The sequence below is a fragment of the Xiphias gladius genome, chromosome 12 (assembly GCF_016859285.1).
Source record: "Xiphias gladius isolate SHS-SW01 ecotype Sanya breed wild chromosome 12, ASM1685928v1, whole genome shotgun sequence".
In the NCBI taxonomy this organism is placed as follows: domain Eukaryota; kingdom Metazoa; phylum Chordata; class Actinopteri; order Istiophoriformes; family Xiphiidae; genus Xiphias; species Xiphias gladius.
The window spans coordinates 16,794,648-16,818,499 of record NC_053411.1 but is presented as its reverse complement, the minus strand read 5'-3'; the positions used below and the strand labels follow the sequence as shown (position 1 = coordinate 16,818,499).

Here is a 23,852-nt window from a genome sequence, read left to right as displayed (position 1 = left end):
CTGGGTGAGAAAGATAGCTTAATAAAACTGCCTCCTTTCGTAGAAAACATGCCTCTTAGTTGTTCTTGAACAACATGCTGATTCTCAAACTACCTACAGTGAAGGACTAACGTTTAAAGTCAGAATGTGAGGCAAGCCGATATTGACCTGACTCATTCAAAAGTGTTGGAAGCAAACAAATTCAGCCAGAGGTATCGTTAACATAAAAATATGACTGGAATAGGAACGCCTCTAGAACTGAAACTAATGGAACTGTAATGAACTCTGCTGCTGTATTGAATTCCAAAGAAGGCGCTGCAATGGATTATCTAGGCCCCGGCAGATGTTGCAATATCCCCAGTGTGATTAATAAAATGATTAATAATGCTGCTCATGGAGCTGCTTTTGTGATCCTTTTTTTTTTTTTTTTGTCCATGGCATTTTCTGCCTCATTTGTCTGTTTGCTGTGTACAATGGTGGGAAATGTACGCACACCAACATACACAACTGTAGACAATTAACATCACTTAGCTGTTTGTTATACGCTGCATTCATCGCCATATTGCTTTCATCAAATAAAAATAACAACAAAGTCAAGTTTCATGTAAAGTCAAAGCATAGATTGTTCTTGGACTCATACTGTAGTTTCTGCTGAACCTGTGAATTGTACTGTGCAGTTGTCTAAATCTGATCATTTTAAATTGAAATTTTTATTTTTTATTTTTTTTGCTATTGTTGATTAATCAATCTCTGGTCAAAAAAAAAGAAAGTAAGCTGGATTGGTGCTTTGGGCTGAATGCCAATCTCAGCATGCTCACGTGCTCACAGTGAGAATGCTAAAATGTTGACGTTTGGCAGGCTTCATGTTGAGCATGTTCACCATCTTAGCTCAGCGTGTTGGCAAACTGGAACCAGCACTAGAACAAAGCACAGCTGAGGCTGATGCAAATGTCATAGTTTTGCAGGTCATAAGCCAAAGCAAATAAAATGAAATAAATATTGTGGCGTCAGCGCGAGGACAGTGCGAGGGTGGCGTATAAACTGCACCGAAGTACTGATCTAAAACCAAAATCCGGAGATTTCTGCTGAAAACTGGAACAACGTTGTCCATCATTCCTGCATCAGATAGGTCACACGTTTGATTCCTGTATCCTCCACTGCACTGCTTTCTCACTAACTGTAAGTGTCCCTGGATGAAACACTGAGCACTTGAGGTAAAATGGAAAAGAATATATTGATACTCTATGTTTCGAGCAGATGTGGTGGCTCTGGTTTCTTTGTATTTTATATCAAAACCCTGGAACCTGCAGCAAACGATGGTCTGGACCTCGCCTGAGATATAAAACTCTTAACGACAATGTCGCTGGCTGCATTTAAAAAAAATTATCTCTCTTTTGCTCTCTGCCCAAGTGCTGTATCTGTAACATCATTTTAATTTTTTTTTATTTTTTTTATTTTTCATACAGATACTACAGATATTAACCCTATTAATTTCACAGATGTCGTCTGTTGCAGTTTCAAGGCGGAAAATCTTTAATATCAAACCCTTGGAACTTGGATCAAGAGTTGCAGGTCTATCACAGAGCCCTGGCTTGTGCTGTTAAAGGATCAGTAAAAAAATTATTAGGATCGTTTCGGTCCTCCTTTCCAATGCTGTGATCTCTTTTTCTATGGGGAAAATAAAAAATGTCAAAGGCTGCAGTCTACAATGGAAAGGAGGTTCTAAGAACTAAATTGTGTTTTCTTGGTGGATCAGGATCACAGGGTAATTTATTTTCCTGTCACACTAAATCCTGTTTTTAAAAGTGGACATTCAAATCTACTCTTTTCCAAGCGGACTGGCCCAGTTTTGATGATCCATGACCCTCATATTACGGTTTATTAATCCCTGGAAAACAGCTGAGGATCCTACACTCAGTGGAACTCACTCTCTGTTTTATTACTTTCTCTACTTTGGGTATTTCAGTGAAAGACAATTTGTATCCCTATTACAAAGTGCATTTTTTTTTTTTTTTCTGTAGCAGCAAAAACAATCAAAGCAAAACAGAATATAGTCTTGTCCTCGGAAACATGTCAATAAAGATCTTGTTTCAATCAGACAGTAAAAGACAAATCCAGTTGAATTTGAATGCACCGATATGAGTATACATGTTCCCTAATGATTCTAATGCTACTGTATGTTCAGACAGCAGGCAGATGTCATGTGTTCAGTCTCAGAAAATCTCATAAATCTGCTCTCATCATGCTTCCCGATACGCTTGGCTGCGATGTTTGAAACCTCTTCATCTGCTGAGGTGTCGCCGTTCTCCCGCCGGTTCTCCGCTCTTGTTCTCGGCTCTTCTCGATGCAGTCTGTGTGGCCTGACACCTTGTCATTACGAGTCGCGCAGCTAGAAGCAGCTGCGGCTTCAGTCCCGTGTCACTCTACGCGCAGACGTTTGCCGCCGGAATGCGCCCGATACCACGAGTAAAAGCAGCAATAGTCAATATTTTACAGTAACAACGGCTCACATATGTATGATGCGAAGGTTGGCGCTTCCAGTAACAAACCTGCAGAGAGTTATCACCCGACTCTGCATCTAGCATCAAACAACAGACAGCGAACACAGTGGAGCATTAAGCAGCTAAAGAGCCAAATGTTCCCCTCAGGAGTCGATGGAGACCAGAGCAGAGCTAAACGAAGGTCAGTACAGGACTTTCACCCATTAGGTGGCCAGAAACATGACTTGAAGTGAATGATAATGCTGCTGGGTGGTGGCTGGTTGTGTAAATGGACAAATGCTTTTGCTAATGTGATAGTACTGTATGTCAGCGCTGTGTTTACAGCTTCTGCCACTGCCCCCAAGGGGGGACAAACGAGTCAACTGATGCTACTTGGAATTTGAAATGAGAATTTACTGATGGTCACCGTGGTCACGCATTTCAGCCACACATCTGCATGTAGGGACAGTGTTGGCGTACGCCGGATCTGATGACCCGCAACACTGCCGAACACCTGAAAAAGGTGAGTAAAACTTGTACAGTGGAGTAGTGGCAAATGAAGAAATAACTAAATGCATAAGAAAATGCAACCCGAGCTGCAGTTTCACGGATGGAATCTGAATCACATTTCAGCTGACCCATAAATGTGGTTTAAATCTGATCTGAGAGGATTGGATTCTGGATGTTTTCGTGCAGACTTCATAAAAAAGTTCCTCCTTGTATTAGGAAAAAAAAAAAAAAAAAAAAGCTGGACTGGAGCTGCCTGTCTGAACATTGCGTAAATGTCCTTGAGCGAGAAACTGGAACCCAGAATGACTTTAAATCCCTACAGCCTCCACAAACAACACTTGTGGTGTTGTGGAGGCTATCAAGTTTGGTCTTTTATTTTCTAAAGGAGCTCCGGCTTGATAAACGATAAAGGCAGCTAATGAATTTTCATCAAAGAGTTGGTGGTCCACTCTTCATCCACGATTTATATCCAACTCAAAAGCCAGACAGAAAATAACCAGTGTGATATAGATTTCATGTTAACAGTGAAGTACGAGGCAAAGGAATCAGACTGTTGGCGTCTCAAACAGCGTCCCAAACATGATAAACAACAACTGTGCGTTGCGGCCTCACTGACTCATTTTTACAGCATTTTGGCACTTCGGATTGCACTTGAAATAACCCAGAAAATCAAATGTAGTCTGGTGTGGTGTCACTAGTGAAACCCAAGTCCAGTTTTAGTGGCGGAGGTATTTCTTCTCATAACGGGGCTGTCAGAAGGAATGACTTTTTCCCCTCCGAATAACCCTGATATGGAATGGTTTTACCATCAACACCACAACACTGTGTGTGTGTTTGTGTGTGTGTGTGTGTGTGTGTGTGTGTGTGTGTGTGTGTGTGTGTGTGTCAGACAGACAGAGAGGGAAAAACAGAAGAAGAGGACAACGACAAAAAAGTAGCTACAGATACACTGATAGAGACGGAGAGAGATGCAGGATGAATAACAGACCTACAGAAAGCCAGAGGGTGTGTACGTGTGTACGTGTGTGTGTGTGTGTGTGTGTGTGTGGTTTTGTCATTAGTGTTGAAGAGTTATGAGTTCCCAGACTGACTGGCCACTGCAGTAACACTGTGCTAATACATGTCTGTCTTTCATTTTTTTCTACTTAATACTTCTCTCTCCCTAATTCTTTGTAAGCGTTAGTAACCGTGTCGATACGTACTATAGTAAAATATAGTAAAGTATTGTACTTATGTGGAGTATTTCTTATTCCTTTTTGCCACAGAGCTCCATTGTTGTCCAAAAACTATTAATAAACACATCAGAGTCACGCCGTTGCACTGGTTGACTAGTTCCTTCATTACCAGGAACACACACACACACACTGTAGTTTATTTAGACTGAGTCCCACATACACTGACCTGTTTCCACAAATAAACACCAGAGCATCAAATATGTATTAATCTGCCACTGAAAATAGCCCCCAACAAATGCACTATTTACTCCTGTGCGAGTAACGTTTGCAAAAAAGCCACAGTGCCCAGTTGTCTTAGGAAATTACTGAGTCTTTTTACAAAAAAAAAAAAAAAGAAATTATATTTCTGTGACCCATTTTTAAAGATTTACATCTTTTGGGCTTGCGCAAGTGCCACTTAAGTGCCACAGGCAGGGAAAGGAAGTTGGAAAGTATTGAGAGATGGGATTTGTTAAAAATAACAAAAATACAGAATAATGTCAGCTTTATCCTTTACGTGCAAAATGTAAAAGTAGTCATTATGCAGAAGGGCCTCTTTCACAGTGGTATATTACTATGTACAGTACCGTGTAAAAGTTCTCCTCGGTACACTCGTGCACAGTTTTTCAAGGTACTTGGCAGGTAGGTTGCTAAAAAGCATCTCGGGGAACTTGCCACAGTTCCTCTGTGGATCTAGGCTTCCTCAGTGTCCCCTGTCTGTTCATGCGATCCCAGACTGACTCCACGACGTCCAGATCAGGGCTCCGTCTGTAGCCGGGCTCGTGCTGATTGTTTGGGCTCGTTGTCCTGCTGCAGAATGAATTTAGGAGCGATCAGATGCCTCCCTGATGGTATTGCATGATGGATAAGAACTTAAACATCTGAAGTGCCTAAATATTTGCACAGTACAGTATATTACAAATCTTGACCCATGCTGGATTTTTGAGACACGTATGGATGTTGACACTTAAGAGTTAAAAAATCTGATCGTAATATATTGGCTAATATTCATTTTTTGCCATAACATGACATAAACAAACATTTTAAATGGATACCTTAACTTTTATGAAAGAATTGTGATCATATGTTTTGCATGTAAAAGCTCAATCTGCATAATTACCAGATAAAGTCAAAAAATATATATAGTGCAATATCATGCAATGTTTCCCCTCTGAAATGTGGCGGAGTCGCATCAAATGAAAAGAACTCAGTTGTACAGTACACGAAACTCAAAGTTTTATACGAGAGTAAAATTTACTTAGTTACTTTCCGCCATTGTCTAAAGTAGAGGCACATTTCTCCTTTTCATACTCCAGCTTCTCTCACTTTGCATCATCTGCTCCTCTCAATATCTCTTTAGTGTCTTTCCTGTCAGACTTTTAAATATCTCTCTCTCTCAGCCTGTCTCACGGTCTCTCCGTTGTCTCTGCGAAACAGATTGTGAAAGACCACTGGCTCGCCGTTAAAAGGGGAATCGCCGGCTGGAAAGAAACATCAGGAGATCAAGAAAAGAAAGATGGGAGTATTAAAGGAAAGTCACATGGATAGATCAATGACAGACTGGCCTGAATTATGAAAGAGAAGATGAAATGGTGGGGATGAAGAGGCAGAAAAAGGAGAGGAGAATGAGGAAAGGTATAAAGAAAGGGGAGAGGGGGAGTGAGCAATGCTTAAGAGAGGTAAAAGAAAGCTGAAAATGGGGAGAAAAGAAAGGGAGGAGAGAAAAAGAGGGTAAGAAAGGTTAGCGGGAGGGCGAAACCCTTTTGAACACGAGAGGCTTTTTGAATAGCGTTGCAGTGAATCCCATCAGCCAGTAATTCACGCTGACGTGAATTTTATACGCATTTCTGAGGCTAGTTCATTGGCCGAGAAAAATGTTGATTTGGACCAATTCAGGGCTTTATACAATGGGGGGAGAACAGAATATGTGTGTGTGTTTTAAGGGAAAAGGGAGGTGGGGGTCAGGCAGAGGTTCATACACTCGTAAGCCGCCGCTATTCCTCGGTGTCGGCAAATCCCAGAAACCAGAGCCGAGTAGTTGCAGAGTTCGTGCTGCTGTTTGGTGAAACCACCGTCTAATGAAAGGACAAGAATTTGGTTCCCTAAAGAACTGCAGTTCGAGCTGTAAAGAAAGCCCAAAATTTACTGGAAGAAAATGTATGTTCACGCCGCTATCAAAGAAGCTGATGGCTCATGATTTTGGTGGGACTGCAGATGGCCTTTTTTGGTTTTGGACTTGGTTTTCTTGGTGAAACATAGTTCTGATTTCAATAGCTAACTGAAAATACCAACACAATGACTCACATGAATTCCTTTCAGAAAGTCATCTTTTATTTACACACTAAAAAAACACACTCGGGGACAATTGTACCAATGTTTATGGTTTTAATTGACAACTTTTTCAAATGTGACAACCCTAGAAACCAGCGGGAAATTAGCTCAGTGTCCACGTTAGTGTATTTGCGTACCGCAGGTGCTTCGGGTCTTAATTTACAGCATTGCTCTCTCTGTCTGGGTCTTGGCATAATTATCCTATTTGGTCTATTTGGACACGGCCCGACTGTCTCGGGGTCGTCTTGGGATTGGGTCTTTCTCTCTCTCTCTCTCTCTTTTTTTATTTTTTTATTTCTTAATTGCATGGAAAGTAATCTATGTGTGTCACGCTTGGGTAGTTTTTCCATCTGTCCATTTCCGGGTGGATCCAAAACTGTGGACCCGTGAGGATCCCCACTTCACACAGCACTTATGTATCAGGATCAGTCAGAGTTTCTTTTACTTCCTTTAAGATTGTAGTGTTGTAGTTTCAGCAGTGGTTACTTTTTGTCCTCATGCCAACAGTCGAAATGGTATTGGCCTTATGAGGTTCATATGAATCGTTGAGTTGATGTTTATAAAATCAGCAGAACTCCGCTTATTGAAGAGCAGGGTTGAGAATCAAAAAGTTACTGGTTGGTTTATATGTGCAGGATGAATGTGTGTATGTATATTAATATGGTGATCAGTGGTGATCGAGATCTTTCCATTTACATAGAAAAAACGTCTCACTCGTTAAAAAGTACATCCAATCGTACATACGGACATTACCTTGAGAAATGGCAGCAGCCCAAAGACAAAGTAGACAGAACAACCCAGCGAAGAGTGAAAGGGCAGAGGAAGTGAATAAAAACACTTTGCCTTTCCTAAACACAACCTGTGTCCTCGAGGTGCCCTTAAGCAAGGTGTTTCATATTTCCAGTGCTGGTATGTCTAATAACAGAGAACTGAATTTGTTATGGGCTGCTTGTAGGTGTGATATACGTCTTTGAATCAGAGGTATGAAAGTGCATTAAGGTCTATGTTTTACCTGGATAATTGCATTTGGAAAATGCCTCTTTTTTTTTTTGGATGTGGGATGTTTTGATGAACCATGAGATCAGCTTCATTCTTATCCTTGAAGCTAATAAAGTGGAATATTAAGGTAAGATTAGGCTCAGTTCGATCTAAAGATCAAAGGTTAAGGGTTTTAAGTAGTAACTTCTCCTGATGACTAAACAAGATTCCTTGCAGGATATCCAAAAAGGTCCTCTCTGAGAATTTGGCAGCAGCCCGGTGTGCACATTTGTTAGCAATGCTAGTCCAAGCCAACGGGGAACTAAACCAATTCTCTCAAAATCACATGCAAGCCGTTCCACTCAGCTCCGTAAGCTGTAGTAAGATTTTAAGAGTAAGAATAAGTAACAGAGCAGTTTGGATGGATTCATGTTTCATTTTAACAGAAATGGTATGTCCCCTTGATAGCTTTTGGAGAGCCGCTGCCAAGACTACAACACAGAGAGGAAGAACCCTTTCTGGATAAATTAAAAGTCCTGACCTTGACCTTTTTTTTATCTACATGGGAAAAGAGTGTGAGAAATGTTCTCACACGTCGAAGAAACAGAGAAGTTGTGTTTTTCTGCTTCAAATTCTGATCGTTATGGTGATCAGATTTAATCTGGAGATCTCGAGGAAAAAGATGCACATAAGCAGGCTTCGCTTGTGAGCCGGAGGTTTTTGAGGTTTCGTTGGCTAAAACATCTTGAGATCAAACTGATCAGGCGTGGCTGCCGATTACAATGTTACAACATACACATCCATTCAGACTTTTGTGTTGAAGTGCATTTTTAAATATGGAGACTTAATGAGGCCAAGGTTGTTTTACCTCATGTGTCCCCCTCAAGCTGTTTTATGTTTTATGTTTAACTGGTGAGTCAGTCTTACTCCGAGAATCACACGTTGAGCAGTTGTCATCTCCTTTTCCTCTGCCCTCCACCTGACCCTGAATTACATGCCTTCTCTTATCATGTTTCACTTCTGGATTCAATTAATTGTCTTATTAAGGGGAAGAAGAAGAAGCCACAAACTGGTGTTTCATCACAAACTTGGGAGGTGGAACCTCAAATACTTTTGTATTTTTTGTGTCTCGACAGCTGAATATCTTTAGAGAATTTTCTGTAGGTATTCTGACTGGACATTACAACTGTTTATACTGCTGTTTACTTACTTTATATTAAGAGCAGATACTGCAAATAAGGCGATGCTGTACTAGGAATGTCGGCATTCTTCGACATCATGAATAAGATGCGGGAAAAGAGTGCTGGTGTGTCTTCAAAGCTTGAGTTTTCAACTTTATGTCATGATTCTGTTGGCAACAGCAGGTGGCCCTTGTTCGTCTTCATCTGTCTTTTACAGGGGCACGCCGCTTCTTTACACATGAAGGCCAGTTATCTCATTTGGCAGAGTACTACTCAGCCTGTGCAAACAGTTGCACAATGTCTTTTGAGTCTTGAAGAGTAACCCTAATGATGTCGTAAGAGCCACGGTTCCTGTCTCGGCCCTGTTTATTGGCCTCCTGTCATACTCCACCTGCCCCACCAAATCTCTGTCCCCGGACTTCATTCCTGTTTCCAGATCCACCTGCTCACCTGTTTTCCATTTCCAATCACTGGAACTTCCCCACCTACCTACACACCTGCTCCTCATTTCTGCCATCTGCTCCCCGGGATTTTTACCAGCCCTTTTTTCTCCAGTCAGTTGCCAGATCCTTTCCCAACGTCTCGGTGTGTTTTCCCCGTGCGCTGCTCGTGGTATGGACTCCCCGTTCCTGCTTCCTGTACGTAGTTACCTGTAGTCAGACTCAAAATCTAAACAATGGGTCGTTTCTTAACCCTTTTAAAATGGCAGGAAGGTGAGATGCACCTGCACGTTGCTGTGTTACTTCACTGCGTACGTGACTGCAACACAAGGCTTTCCAGAGAACTTTATTCATAAAGCTTCACTTCATCTTTTGAACTGGGGTTGTTATGACACTATAGTTGATCAAAAGAAAACCTATCTGCAGTGATTTTATTTAATCCAAATATTTACAAAGCAAAAATGCCAAAAATTCTTTGGTTCAGACTTCTCGGATTGTGAAGATTTGCTGCTTTTCTCTGTTTTTCTTGTAAATGAAATATTTTCGGCTTTTTGGTTGGTCAGACAAAAGAAGTCATTCGAGGATGTCTCATTGGGTTCTGGGAAAGTGTGGCAAGATGGCCATTTTTCACTATTTCGTAGTTTCATCAAAAGGTGGTTCATAAGGAAAATTTGTTTCTTTTCCATCTCTAATACTGTTCTAAAGGAATATGTATCCAACCCCTGTGTGAATGTTGACAATGTTAGCACAGAAGGCCTTTTCAGTTCTTACCCTTACCGAGACGGTGTCAGCAGAGTGTGGCTCTGCCTTACGGTCGTAAGTGTTATCTGATGTGGTTACCTCTGCACTACACGTCCCAGGAAACATGTACAAAAGTTGGAGTCTGCATCGGTGGCACACTTTTGTGCCACAGTTGAGCAAGAACTATCAAGTTCTTCCTGTGTTTTATCCAGCCTCGAATATGTAAGTAAAACACATCACTTCTTTTGTGTGATCGGAATTTGTAATTCCAGGGTTTGGCATTATGTTTATTGTTGTGTTACAAACAACCAGCAGAAATTTGTTTAACAAATTTTAAGATTTTAATAAAATCAGCAACTATTGCAAATGAAAGCTGATGCAGCTGCTGCCAACTCGTTGCAACCCACTCACTTAAATGTCAAAATTGTAAAAGGATTTAATGAAGCAGTAAAGCAGACACAAATGGAAGCTGTACCACCGAAACGAACCAAAGTATATTTCAGTTTCCCAACATGTCTTTCCCCAAAACTTCCTGTCTGGCTTCAAATGAACAGTATCAGGTCCCAAACCGCCTACTGGGAGTGCCAGAGCTGCCCCGGATCATGTTCTGAACTTGTTTAGCTACAGTTAACCGCGCAGGCACGTGGTTGGACAAAATGTCTCCAGCGACAGATTGCTTGTATTGTGTCCCACAGACAGCCAAATAAACAAGGTGGCAGGGAGAAATAAACCGCAGTCTATCCTCCCGCGTGTTGGGTTAAAGGGACAAAGACAAACAGTGCTGGCATTCGGTTGTTGTGTCCCGCTTGTGTGACCAGTACTTTTTTATTTGAATGGGTTTTGAGGGTTGGAACTCACCCTACCTGTCCAGAGCCAGAAGAAATGACACGTTGCTACAGGAGCAGCAGGTAAATTGCATTTTTTTTTTTTTGGTGTACGGTAATAGATGTAGAGACATGCAACCTTGATCATGTTTGTTTCAGGATACAGAGGAAAATATATTTCTATAATTTTATATATTTAATAATAGTAAGCATCCTGCAAATGGAATGTATAATAAAAATATTCTGAAGACAAATCTCAACAACATTTGTAAAACTGGAGCGTGACATTTCATGTTTCATGTTGGAAGTAGCATTAGATTAGATAAAAAAAATTTATAAGATTTAATGAGATGACTATTAATTGAAATTGATGAAGGCACAAAGTGTACTATTTGAAAATATACCAGAGCTATGACGTGTGAAATGTAAAACTTGAGGAAAGCTAAAACAAATGAACAGTAAAAATAATAATAATAATCAAAATACATGAGGCAGAACTAGCAATATCAACTTTTTTTTATTCCATTTTTCTTCCTTGACAAAATTTGGCTACCTATATTACCCACAATGCAATTTGACCACTACCAGTTATGTCGGAGATTTGTCTGTTATGCCAGTAGCATCTAATCCAAGGCCTTGAGCCTCTAGACTCAAAGACGAGGAGCGGGCTACAGAGGTGTGGCAAGCTCACTTCTCTCCAGCCCCACGCCCCCGGATTTTTTTTTCAGCTCCAACCGATGCTGACTCAAGTGACATCGGCCGAGGCGAAACTTTTTTTCACGTGTACAAAAGTGCTGCCCGGTGCCTGTCAACAGACCTTGACGGGTAAAATTGGTGGAAATTCCCTTTTTAATACGTTCCATGATCTGATTTATTTTAAGTCAATACTTGAAGACAATGTCTGCCGTTTGTGAATATATTCGGGTAACAATATCAATACGTAGAACACAAAATGGACGAATTCCCATCACAGCATGCGGGTTCTTTCTTCAGACAACAATTTTGACTAAAGTAGGAAACTATTCTGCTCATGAATCGATTAAAAAAAACTATCAACGTGTGCACACTATAATCCTCTCTTTTATCATGCTTTGTCCATGTGCGTGTGTTTGTGTGGCACTTTTTACACAGCACGGATGCAGCTTGACTCTACCATATGAGCTGCGGTAAGACCTTGAGCTCGGCCATGGCCTTGGCTGAACTAGCTCTTATGACTTCATTTGCATTAGAGCCCAACGGTAGGGGAAAAAAAAAAAGTCTTTCACAAAGTGATGTGAAGCAAGTGTCAGTAATTAGAAAAAGGTTTTTTTATTTGGAAAAACCGGAGACTAACAACACGCATACCGATATTACTGCCGATGATGTTTTATGAAAGATAGATGACAATGAGTCAGTCACCCGTGGTTCTGTTATGTTAAGACCAGGATTCTCTGAGGCTGTACTTAGGTACGTCGGTCACTTTGAGCTCGATGGTCGTCGGCATGCTAAAATGCTCGCAATAACAATGCTACCGTACTGCCGTTCGGCAGGTAGCGTTCACCATGTTCAGCAACTTAATGGATTGGCCTGCCAACACATGCTAGCTGGAATTAAACACAAAGTATAGCCGAGCCTGCTGGGAATGTCCTTAGTTTAACGGGTGTTCGGTCATAAAGCAAAGTGTTGTGCAAACTGAAATTCTGACCTGATGAGGAAGCTACATGAGAAGTTAAGGGGTCACCAGAGTCTTTACAGTTCATCCTGTCAGTCTGACGTCGGTGTGAACCCAGTGGTTCAGGATGTCATCTAGGCCGCCGTGTTTTGGGCTGCACATACTCACAGAACGCTCAGTTGCACTCTCCCTGTCCCCCGCTGTCTCTCTATCTTTCTCTCACTCAGTCATATCATCAGGTGTGTGTGTGTGTGTGTGTGTGTGTGTGTGTGTGTGTGTGTGTGCGCGCATGCCTGTCTGTGTTTCATTCAGGGGGCAGTAATAATTACAGTCTATTTCCTGACTTTCTTCTGTACAGATAGGAGGTAACAGCAGGAAGGGAAGAGCGGCTGACACCACTAATTTCCATCTAGACGCCTTCCTTTGAGTGTGTTTGTTTGTTTGTGTGTGTGTGTGTGTGTGTGTGTGTGTGTGTGTGTGTGTGTGTGTGTGTGTGTGTGTGTGTGTGTGTGTGTTTTTGTTTGTTATAGGAACTAAGCAGGAGCTACAAATTAGCCCAATTAACTGTAGCTCAGAACATTAGGACACTTACCATCATGCATCTTTCTCCCTACAGGGGTGTATGAGTGTGTGTACATGTTTGTTCCTGTGCCATGCTGAGGTTCTCTTTTATGTGGCTCCAGTTTCCTTTCTTCCTGAAATTACGTATGTTCCACCTTCTCTGCCCTCTGTCCTCTATTCCACCTTAATTTCCTTCTCTCTCCTCAGAAGCGATGGGAAACACCCAGAACGCTCATGCATAACCCCCAAAAGTCAAGTGTGAAACCCTAATGTAGGACTAGTGTGGGACAACCCCCAAAAGTCTAAAATCATGCTGAAAAGTCTGGAATAAAGTTGTGAACAACACCAAAAACTAAGAAGACAAGAATAACCCCCCAAACATCAGGAAGAACTACTGGAAACCTGAAGAAATCCCAAGAAATCTGGAATAACCATCAAAAACCACCACTAATCCAGGATTAATCCCTAAAAAAGAAAAAAAAAACCTGAATATGAGCAATAATCAGAAACATCTGGAATACAATGTGGAATAGCACCATAAACGCCAGGAATAACCCTGAAAAGGCTATTTATTATGTTACCCCCTACAGTCTGAAATCACCTCACAAAACAGGAATAACCCCGGACAAGCCTGAAAGATCCATGGCTATTAAAAACACCAGTACTCTCATCGACATCACCTTAATTCCTCCTTCCCCTTTTCTGCATCACATTTATCCTGTTTCTTTCTTGCCACCTTCATCCAATCGCTGTTGCCTTGAAAACACCCTCACTTTTCCACTCTCTCCTTTATCCGAGACGATTTGTTTCCCTCTTCCCTTTGCAATATTTTCTTTATCCCACCTTGATTTCTTCCTTTTTCATCCCTGCATCTTGATTTTTTTTTTTTATAACACCTCAATTCCCTCCCTTTCTTTATCTCTCAACCAATTTTGTATCCTCTGCACCTTTAATCTATCCTAATTCCACCTCGAAGCCACCTTAATTTCTGCCTTCTCTCCAGACTACCTTAATTTTCTCCTCCTCCTTGCTCATTTTCCTTCATACCACTTTAATTACTCCTCCTCTTGCCCTCGGTATATCCTTGCAGTTTTCCAATGTATTTTTCGCTGGAAATAGGCTTGTTATTAGTAAAAGACTGTGTCACAACAAGACGATAAATTTCCATCTTTAACGCACAGACAAGGAGCATTAGCAGCCTGTTGCATGGGTTTTACCCATAAAACAGACACACATTCACACAGTCATCACTCTCAACATGACTTTACCGTCAGTGATGTCCCACCACAAAAGAGATATGTGTTTGGCTGAAATCCCCTCGCTGCTAGAACACGCCCAGACTGTCAAATGTAACACCACAAAGTGATACACAGATATGAAATCACACACACACACTGAAGAGATTTCCTCCAGTTTCCTGGGAAAGAGAGCGAGAGAGAGACGTCAGACTTTTATTGTTTCTCTTCCAAACTCGTCTTTCGTCATTCCCCTGGTTCACTGAAATGTCAGATCCTGGCATGGAGAAACAGATCTACTGATGGCTGTACCACCAATTTACTGATATGATTCATCAATATTATAGTAAAGGATATTAAACACACAGGAATGATCATTTTTGCTATAAGTGAACATCATGATTCTGACTCAATATATAAAGAGGACACAGTTTAGTGATTTGTCTTATATTCCCATCATTTCCCTGAAACCCTACTGCTGCCATCAGTCTTGTTTGAACGAAGTGAAACTTGACCAAGTGCTTTCCAGATAAGTTGCATCATGTTTATGTTCGTTTGTAGTGCATATTGTTTTTATTTATATTTGTTTTTATTGCACACCGGACAAACAATGGGGATTAGTGATTGGTTGTTTAGTCACATCTACTAAAGGTTGGTGGACGTGCACGTGCTGGTGTTCACGTTCGCTGAGAAATATCAGCGACTCTCCTCAAGGAAAAGGAGCTAAAGTCTGCCCAGAAAGTCGCTGGAATTGTCACTAGTTGTGATTTTTTTTTGGAAAAAAGAAGTCACTGAAGGCGTCTTAAAAGTCGCCAAACCAAGCGGGAAAATCATTAAGCTGGCAACACTGCGCTTAACTAAAGAGCTTGGAGTGATCGTGTTTAACTGACAAGAACCAAAAAAGAAGGGAAAAAAAGTAGCCGCTCAGTTTTATTAATGCTGTGGAGCAAGTCGCAGCTCTCTGAAACCACTGACATTTCTCGTTCGCTCACAATTTCAAAACCTGTCAAAATTTAAAACCCCCGGCGCAGCCATATGAACCTTTTCTTGTTTGCCGAGGAAAACACAAACAGCAGGAATTCTGAGACCAGGGCGACTGTTCAAGACATTTAAAGCAGAAATCAAGATCAAAATAATTAATATAATTACTAATTATATATGACATTTTGTTGGCAGCTGGCCATGGTATAAGTGCAATAATATTTCAAAGTGCTGCACTAATACAATTAAGTATAATACATATTATAAACATATTTAAATGCAACAAATCATATACATACCTGCAACACTAACATAATGGGACACCAACGCAGGCGGAATAAGTAAGGAAATATTTACATTAAAAGGTGAATAAAAAGTGTGATTAGAAAATGAAATACTGAAGACAAAATATTTGTTCTTTATAGTGTTTGCTGTCTTTTTTCTCTGTTATATTTATCATTATGCTTAATGTTGCTCTGTGTTGACAGCCCAGCATCCCGAGGAGTTCGTGGACAGGTTTGCATGTTGCGATTTATTATCCCATGGCAACGTTTAGCGACAACGCAGAGATGAGCTTGTCCTGAATGGATGCGTGTGCAGCGAGTTTGACTTTCATGCAGGAGACTGGAAGACCGTGCTCTTGTTTTTTGATGTAAAAAAATGCTTCATCTGAAAAGTAATGGTAGCCATTACTGGCTTTGTTGTAGAACTAAACATCTGGATGTGCTGACTCTGCTGGTGAAGGAGTTTGTGTATCCCCTGGTTTGAAACCCGGGCTGCGGCTCTCTCTATTCTCTTAACTGTCATTTAAAAGGCAAAATCTTCCCAAAAGTTAGACCACGGGTCCTGAACAGCGTCCAGAGAGACAAACATCCTCCAAACAGCAGGTAACTGGAACTTACTAAACCAGGGCCTGGCTGCATGTTGTGCTCCTATTGTGGTTTGTTTCAGCTCAGCTTCTGTTTGTATATGTGCACATAGCGAGAAAAACCAAAGGTCATGCATATTGATGAATGCGATCCAGCTGCTGCATTTCCCATCTGATCCTCCTTCAAAATAATAGCAACCTGTGGATCACTTAGAGCATGGTTCGTGAAGTTTGAAGGAAATGAAGATCATTAACTTTCCTTTTTTTTAAAAAAACAAACAAACAAACTGTTTAGAGGATCAGAGGAAAGTGGTTTTCAAAAAAAGCCATTTTTCCCCCCGTTATTTTCTGTATATGTCCTTGTTTGGCTTCATTTTTTTTTTTTTTGTGTTTTTTCTTTCTTCCTGTGGCAGTTAGGTAGGAAATGTATTTATTCTTCATTACATTCTTTACTTTCCCCACTGGTCTAATTAACTAATAAATCATTAGCCAGTGCTCAGCAGCACTGAATGTGTCGCAGTTGGTGGTCGGCGCACAGGCAGGGAGGACCCAAACGCAGAAGCACAGGCAGGCTGGTGCAAGGAAGGAGCTTCAATAGAATAAGTGATGAGGACCAGGCTAACAGACAGGCAGGTAAAGACAACAGGTAACTACATACAGGAAGCAGGAAGGGGGAGTCCACAGCATGAGCAGCACACGGGGAAAACACACCGAGACGTTGGCAAACGATCTGGCAACCGACTGGAGAAAAAGCACTGGTATAAATCCCGGGGAGCAGATGGCAGAAATGAGGAACAGGTGCGTAGGTAGGTGGGGGAGTTCCGGTGATTGGAAATGGAAAACAGGTGAGCAGGTGGATCTGGAAACAGGAAGAAAGTCCGGGGACATCTGGTGGGCGGGCGGAGTATGACAGCAGGCCAATAAACAGGGCTGAGACAGAAACCATGACAAATTGGCCAATAAGGGTCAAGCAGCTGAACCCTAATAACCCTTCAGAGAAACCTACAAACTCTCATCTGATACTCGACAACGTTTAGTTTCAGTCAGTAACTGAGATCAGTCATCTCCTGTCAACTTTAATTACTCTTAAGTGCACACACATACAAATACTCGAAAGAGTCTCGCACAGCAACGATCCAAAAATCATGTTCAAATCTAAGTGTGCATACGCTCACCCGCCCGTGCACAAAATCAGCCTTTCGAGGGGTGAAATCAGAACAGTTGGCTGAACAACAGACAGAATTCCAGCTCTGTTGTCTTGTTACATTGATGTTTAACTGGTTTACTGCTAGGGCTAGAACACACATACACACACACACACACACACACACACACACACACACACACACACACAACTATTTTGATGATTTACTGGTAAGAGTTTGGGTTGGTGTCGCTGGAGAAATATTTGACAGCAAATAAACACGTGTTTCATCTACAAAGAATGGCCCGCAGCTGTCTGTGTGTTACCACTGTGAAAGATTGTCTTTGTTCTTATGTTTCGGAAACATTGTGGCGGCACTTAAGACATTATCCTCATTATGTTTTCTCAGTGTGTCTCCCAAAAGAAGTCAGATAGATCCAATTATCTCGTAATTATCTCATTCTTTTTCTCTCTCGACCCCAAAGTGAGTCGGGATGGACTACAGGAGGGAACAGCGAAAAGACGGACGAGCGTCTGCTTAGATTTATACGCTCCACGGTCTGGACACCAAGTATTGTGGACCATTTAAGTAAGTTGTAAAGACCCAAAGAAATGATCTATTTATTTGTTTCAGATCACATCTCTCCCATGCTTTAGGAACTCAGAGGCACCTTATCAATCTTTGAGTAACCACTAAGTGCAGATTTTGTAAATGAATTCCTAAGCAACCCATATAAGTAGCATGGTGATCTATAAACTTTATTATAGAATTATATTAAAAGAAACCAAAACTGACTGATGCTTGTCAAAAAATATTTCTAATGCAACATAAAAAAAAAGGTTGATATTAATGGATTTAGTTTTAGAACTACAGTTCCCATAATGCCCAGTGGCGATATAAGAAGGAAGTATAATGTATCCATAGAGTCAGCTAGCTAGCTACCACAACTTTTTTTAAGCCTGTATTTGTTTACAGTTTGGCAATATGGCGCTATTAAAAGTACGCCGAATTAGCTATTAGCGGTTCCTTTTTGAAACGTACACAATGATGTAGAGACAACCATCACCGAATTATTTTGACATTGAAGAAAAGTTGAAAACGTGATGATTCTCAGGCAAGTTCCGGAGCTACGGGGAGCGTCTTTTTTCCCTGCGATTTCTAAGCGGAGTTACGGATATTTATTCACCATGGACATCGGAGATGATGACATCTTTGGAAAGTGTGAGTCACGCTGAGTCTAAAATGGTCTGTATCGTTTCTGTGTGCTGACATGTGGGTGACTAATGACTCTGAGAAGGAGCAGGACTTGCAACGAAGGTTGTGGCACTTAGGCACTGAGGGTTTTTTTTAAATGAACTTAATTGTCACAGCTAATGCAGCTCCAACTGATATTTGTAAACCATGTTGTTAAAAGGGTAAAAGCCAAACAAACCCCTTGCTGTTACACGGGGTTTGTTATCAAGTGCACTGATACCTGTGGAGACTATTTTGGGGTGTGTAAATCCCCCATCCCAGAGGTGGGCATATGTCCTGTAACTGCATAGGCACCACTACACCTCTGCATACATTTGAAGCAGTTTGAACACATGAGTAACGCTGTCATTCTTCTTGGAACAACCTTTTCTTGCGTACTCACTTACATGGTATAAATGATTTTTAGTTTTGCCACTTGTTCTCTTTGCATATGGTCACTTGGGTTAATGTGTTCCAGCCTATCTCAAACCTTACGTGAACGTTGGCAGCAGAGTTGGAAAGAACAGACAGACAATGAAAAGGATGAGAGAAGAGTACAAAAAAGACATTTATTTTACACTCCTGTGTCCCTAAACCCGTCCCAAAAGACAATTATGCTCCCCTGTAGTGTTTTACCATCTTCTCTAATAGAAACCTAACGTAATACCGGCCTGCAGGTTAATTGGAGAGTGTAATTACATTTTTTTATTTTTAGCCAAAAAGGTCAGATGAAAAACGTAGAAAGCTTTGAGAATGATGTGGGATTCCGAAAGAGGCAATTTTAATTTGTTGTAAATTTTTACTCTCGGTGAGACTCACAAACAAGCCCGTGGCACATTTTAGGGTCTACTTTCCCAGAGTTAATCACCGTACGAGGTGGCAGGGAGGTGGAGCTGAGAAAGAGTGAGAAAAGGAAGAGAGGTGGAGAAAGATGGAGGCTGTTTGAGTAGGAACAGGGCCAATTAGTGAACTTGAACTCCAGAGGTCACCAAGGGAGAGTTCATGACCTCTGAGAAAGGTCACAACCCCGCCGTTTACTCAGCCAGGAAGACACACACAGGCCCGAACTCGCACACACACAAACACACACACACACGCACACGCACGCACACGCACTCGCAAACACATACGCCCATGCCACAGCAGAGAGGTCAAAGTTCATGGGTCAACTAAGGGAACCAACAGGAACTGGAGAGAGGGAGAGAGAGAGAGAGGGAGAGAGAGAGAGAGAGAGAGAGAGAGAGAGAGACAGAGACAGAGAGAGTAGTTTTCTAACCTGCATCTGGCCTCCAGATGGTTTATGAGTCATCCCTGGGTTAGACACACACACACACACACACACACACACACACACACACACACACACAGAGGAGCAGTTTTGGCTTCCCCCGCTGAGACTAGATCATTCCCAGGTTGGGTCGATTGGGGGGTAAACTTGACACCTGACTCTCTCTCTCACAAACACACTCACATACACACACACACACACACATACATATACACACACACACACATACACACAGATACACACCTACACAGACATTCCCATACTCCCCTTGCAAACAAACAGGACTGTATTGTTGCACACAGGCATTTACTGTACGTACTCATGCACATATGTATGGAAAAACACCTGAGTCATTCTACTGCCAGCAAAGAGTTCACATGCAGGTTGGCGTGTAAGAATGATCCTCCGAGGTGTCAGAATGAGGATGAAAAAAGAGCGAGTGAGCGAGTGCAGGACATATGAAAAGATGGAAAATATATGGGATTAATATAGAGTGGGAAGAAAAATAATGGAGGAATAAAACAATGAATGTCGGCGAGTCTAGATTTTTCTGACAGTTTGGATTCGATTCAATAAAACGTCATCGGGCAGAGAAGGAACTGAACCCGAAAAGGTCCTTTGGGCAACAGGGTGAATCTACATTATCTGAGCGAGCGGGGACGGGGAGCCAGACGGAGACTGATAAGATGCGTGCTCCCTCCGCTTCGTGAACTGCTGCCAGCGAAGGTCAGATGGTTAAGATTGTCATGTCAGCCATCTTATCTGAGGTGCGGCCAAGACTGAGGCTGCTATCTGAAACCAAGTTTCAGCAAAGAATGGAAAGATTTCTAGACAACTGGCATCATGATGAAAAAAGATGCATATTTGCGGTTTTGAAAGGAATTTTTGTTTTAACAATTACCTGGCGTATTTTTGTAGTTGTGGCCGTCATTATTTTTGGTTGTAATAATATTTGAGTCAGCTGCGACGTCACATCCAACAGGGCAGGGACATGAGTGGACAGACAGTCACAGAGGTTGTAAGCAAACTCCTCGTTGAGCCATACAGGGCTCTAATTTAATGGCGCAAGCCAAACAACGAGTGCCGAGTGGCAGTGGTAGAGCCCGTATTCTGCCATTGTTTGAGGGGAAATTGTTAGGTAAGTGAGTAAATGATGAAACATTGCTACCCTCTGTAGTCAGCACCAAATATACTAGTTGATTAAACTGATCAGTCTTTTATTAATGTAAAAGGCCAGTTAGCTTTTGCATCTAAGGTGTTACGCGGCCGCCCGCCACTAGCTGTTGCTGCAGCCCCTGCAGACGGGGACAGATGACGTCTCGTAACACCAGCGGGGTTTGGCGGTATTTTGATCTAGAAAATGAAAACAAGGTTGTATGTAGGCTGTGTCGCAACAAACCGGCACACAACCCCCTGACCGGAGCAATGTGTAACCACATTTAGCGCAGGCACGCGGACGTTAACCTGCTAGGAAAGAAGGCTGCTGGTCTAGCACTGCTGGCGTTAGCCACACCAGGCAAACCGATGTGACATGGATTGTTTCCCATTAATTACATAGACTGATGGTGTCCCGCCAGTCTAATTTGTCCCGCCACAGTTTCATAACGAACCGAAAATATTTTCACACTTCTCATAATAACAGCTCTACACAATTCATAGTGGAGCCGCAATGAATTGTGTTTGCACAATTATAGTAAGTGCGGTAGGTCAAAGCTGGAGCAGGGAGTCAAAGGGAACAAAATCTAATTTCCATTTATGGTGGATCTGATAGTAATGTACTTTTTCTCCTTGGATGTCTCCACTAAATCAGCCTAATTTGGCCTCATGTTCCTGTTAACCTAGCCTAACATAACGATCACTGCACGCCTTGCTCCCCAAAGTACACTAAAGCCTTCATCAAGTTACAGAAGTTTTAGGAAACATAGCTTGTAAGAGTTTGAACCGGCATGTGGCATTTGAGCTGGGATTTCTTTGTCAATCTGCCAATTCCTACAACTTATTGATCAAAGTATTTTTCTTACTGTTGAGGAGGTAGGTCAGCGCTTCACATGTGCACACAGACGCATGTTAAAACACATTATCTAAGGTTACCTACAAAGAACGCCACAGTGACCTGATCCAGATCAGAAAACACACACAAGCACAGCCCTAAAATAACTTTCCAGCAGTGATGATGACTTCTTACTGAAGCCTCACATTAACAAAGCATCTCTCAACAACAACAAGCTGGTAGACTAAATAAAAAAGATGTTTATTGTGTATAAAACAGATTGTGCCCACTTGTATCAGAGAAATCTGCAGCAAACAAGCAGATGAAATCAGTGAAAAAGAACACAAAGCAGTGTTGAAATCCTAACTGGCATATTGTTTTCCTGGTGGATCTGTAGACATTTATGACGGGTACCCTGATGCATAACAACTGGTAACTGAGCCCACAAAAGACGAAACAGGTCACAAACTAAATTCTGTTTTGTTTTTGTGTTTTTTGTTTTTTTTTTTTTGATGTTTTTTTTGCCTTGATGATCTGAAAATGATCCTCATGACAAATTAAAAAAAACAAAAGCGTTGATTAGCAGAAATGCATCATTTGATTATGATTGAGAGTCTGAGTCGACTTGCAGTCTGAGACATAAATTGGGATTGTTGGTACTTATTCTCTTCCTCACTGAGAGTTAGATGAAAAGACTGATACCTCGTTCGTGTCACAGCGCTAATACAAAGCTACAACCAGCAGGTTATTAGCTCAGCTTATCACCAAGACCGCAAACAGGTGGAAACAGCTTGCCCGTCCCTGTCCAAAGGCAACAAATCCACCTAACAACGCCTCTAAAGCTCACTGATTGATTCACACGGTATGTGTTGTTTGTTTAATCCGTACACAAACAGATACAGTACGTACAAACAAGTTGTGGTGTTATGGGAAATTACCGCGCCAGTATCGCCCTGGCTCAAGTCTTTGTGCTAAGCTAAGATAATCGCCTGCTAGCTCCAGCTTTGTAATCAACGTGTAGACACGAGAGTGGCATCAGTCTTCTCATCTCGCTACAAAAAAAAGCAAAAGCAAAATTTTCTAAGGAAGTCAAACTATTCCTTCAAAATGAAGTTATATAAGTTTGTTGCTCTAATTTTCAGGGTGATTTTTTTTTTTTTTTTTTTTTTTTTGCTTTTCTATGTTACTCTAGAACAAGGGAGTGGTTTTTAGTAGCTGTAGTCAACAGTGAGGTGCACTGAAAGCACTTTATCTGATATCCCTGCCTTTTAACATTTGTCTCCTGTGATGTTTTGCATCTCAGGGCCACCATAGTTAAGGGTTGTATCGCTTTTGTGGCCACCTGTGCTAAACATGCCTGCCCTGAAGGTGCTGTAAGTCTTTCTGGATAAAGGAATCCAGCAAGTGTTTTTTGCCAAAAATTCTGAAGATGCAGAAGGATCATTCCAGGACCTTTTTGAAGATTGTAGCTTGAGGGAAAGATGCCTGTTTTCGAAAAGAATTGCATTCACGTTTAATCTGCATTTTCTTTTTTTTCTTCTTTGGCTGAACCTTTGGAGTTCTGGGTGAAGTAAAGGCCAAAAGGTTGCAGAGGCAGAATGAGCATGTTGTCTGGCAGGTGAATCTCCAGCCGTTTACAATAAAACCAGAGTGATAAAAGATGAGAGATAGTATCTGGTGACTCCACACACACACACACACACACACACACACACAGACACACACACAGGCCAGAGATAGAGGGAGGCAATGGAGGTCACAACCTTTTTTTTGTCTTCCTGGAACTGTTATGAAACCTGGATGTTTTGGTTGTGGTACTGATGGTGTTTTTTGGGTGCTGGTGGAAACACACACACACTTAACTGCAAGCAGAAATATGCATGTTTGCCTATACTTATGAACTCTAGTGTACACATACAATATGTAAACATGCAGGAACTCAGTTGGGTGAGGTGTGAGAGGTCACACACACAGATGTTTGTACTGTTTTTGGGGATTTTGTTTTGACGACCTCCATATTTCGTCTGCCAGGGAATGTGTGTTTTTGGTTGTTTGCAAGGTGGGCGGCATCAAGACAAAGAAAGAACATACTGTACTGCATTTTATAAGTGTATGTGTGTGTGTGTGTGTGTGTGTGTGATCATTGTGCATGAATTTGGTTTTGTGTAAAAACAACTGCATGTGGTGCAAATACACTGTTGATACAAGTATGTTATATGTGT

The 23,852-nt window shown here is 41.6% G+C and overlaps 1 long non-coding RNA gene across 1 annotated transcript in view; it reads left to right on the top strand.

Annotated features, from left to right (window-relative positions):
- The first annotated feature begins 18,032 nt into the window (after positions 1-18,032).
- Positions 18,033-23,852, top strand: part of LOC120797603 — a 142,007-nt gene continuing 136,187 nt past the window's right edge. Inside the window, exon 1 of the long non-coding RNA XR_005708549.1 lies at positions 18,033-18,340. This is a non-coding gene — a long non-coding RNA (uncharacterized LOC120797603). The remainder of the gene's footprint in view (positions 18,341-23,852) is intronic.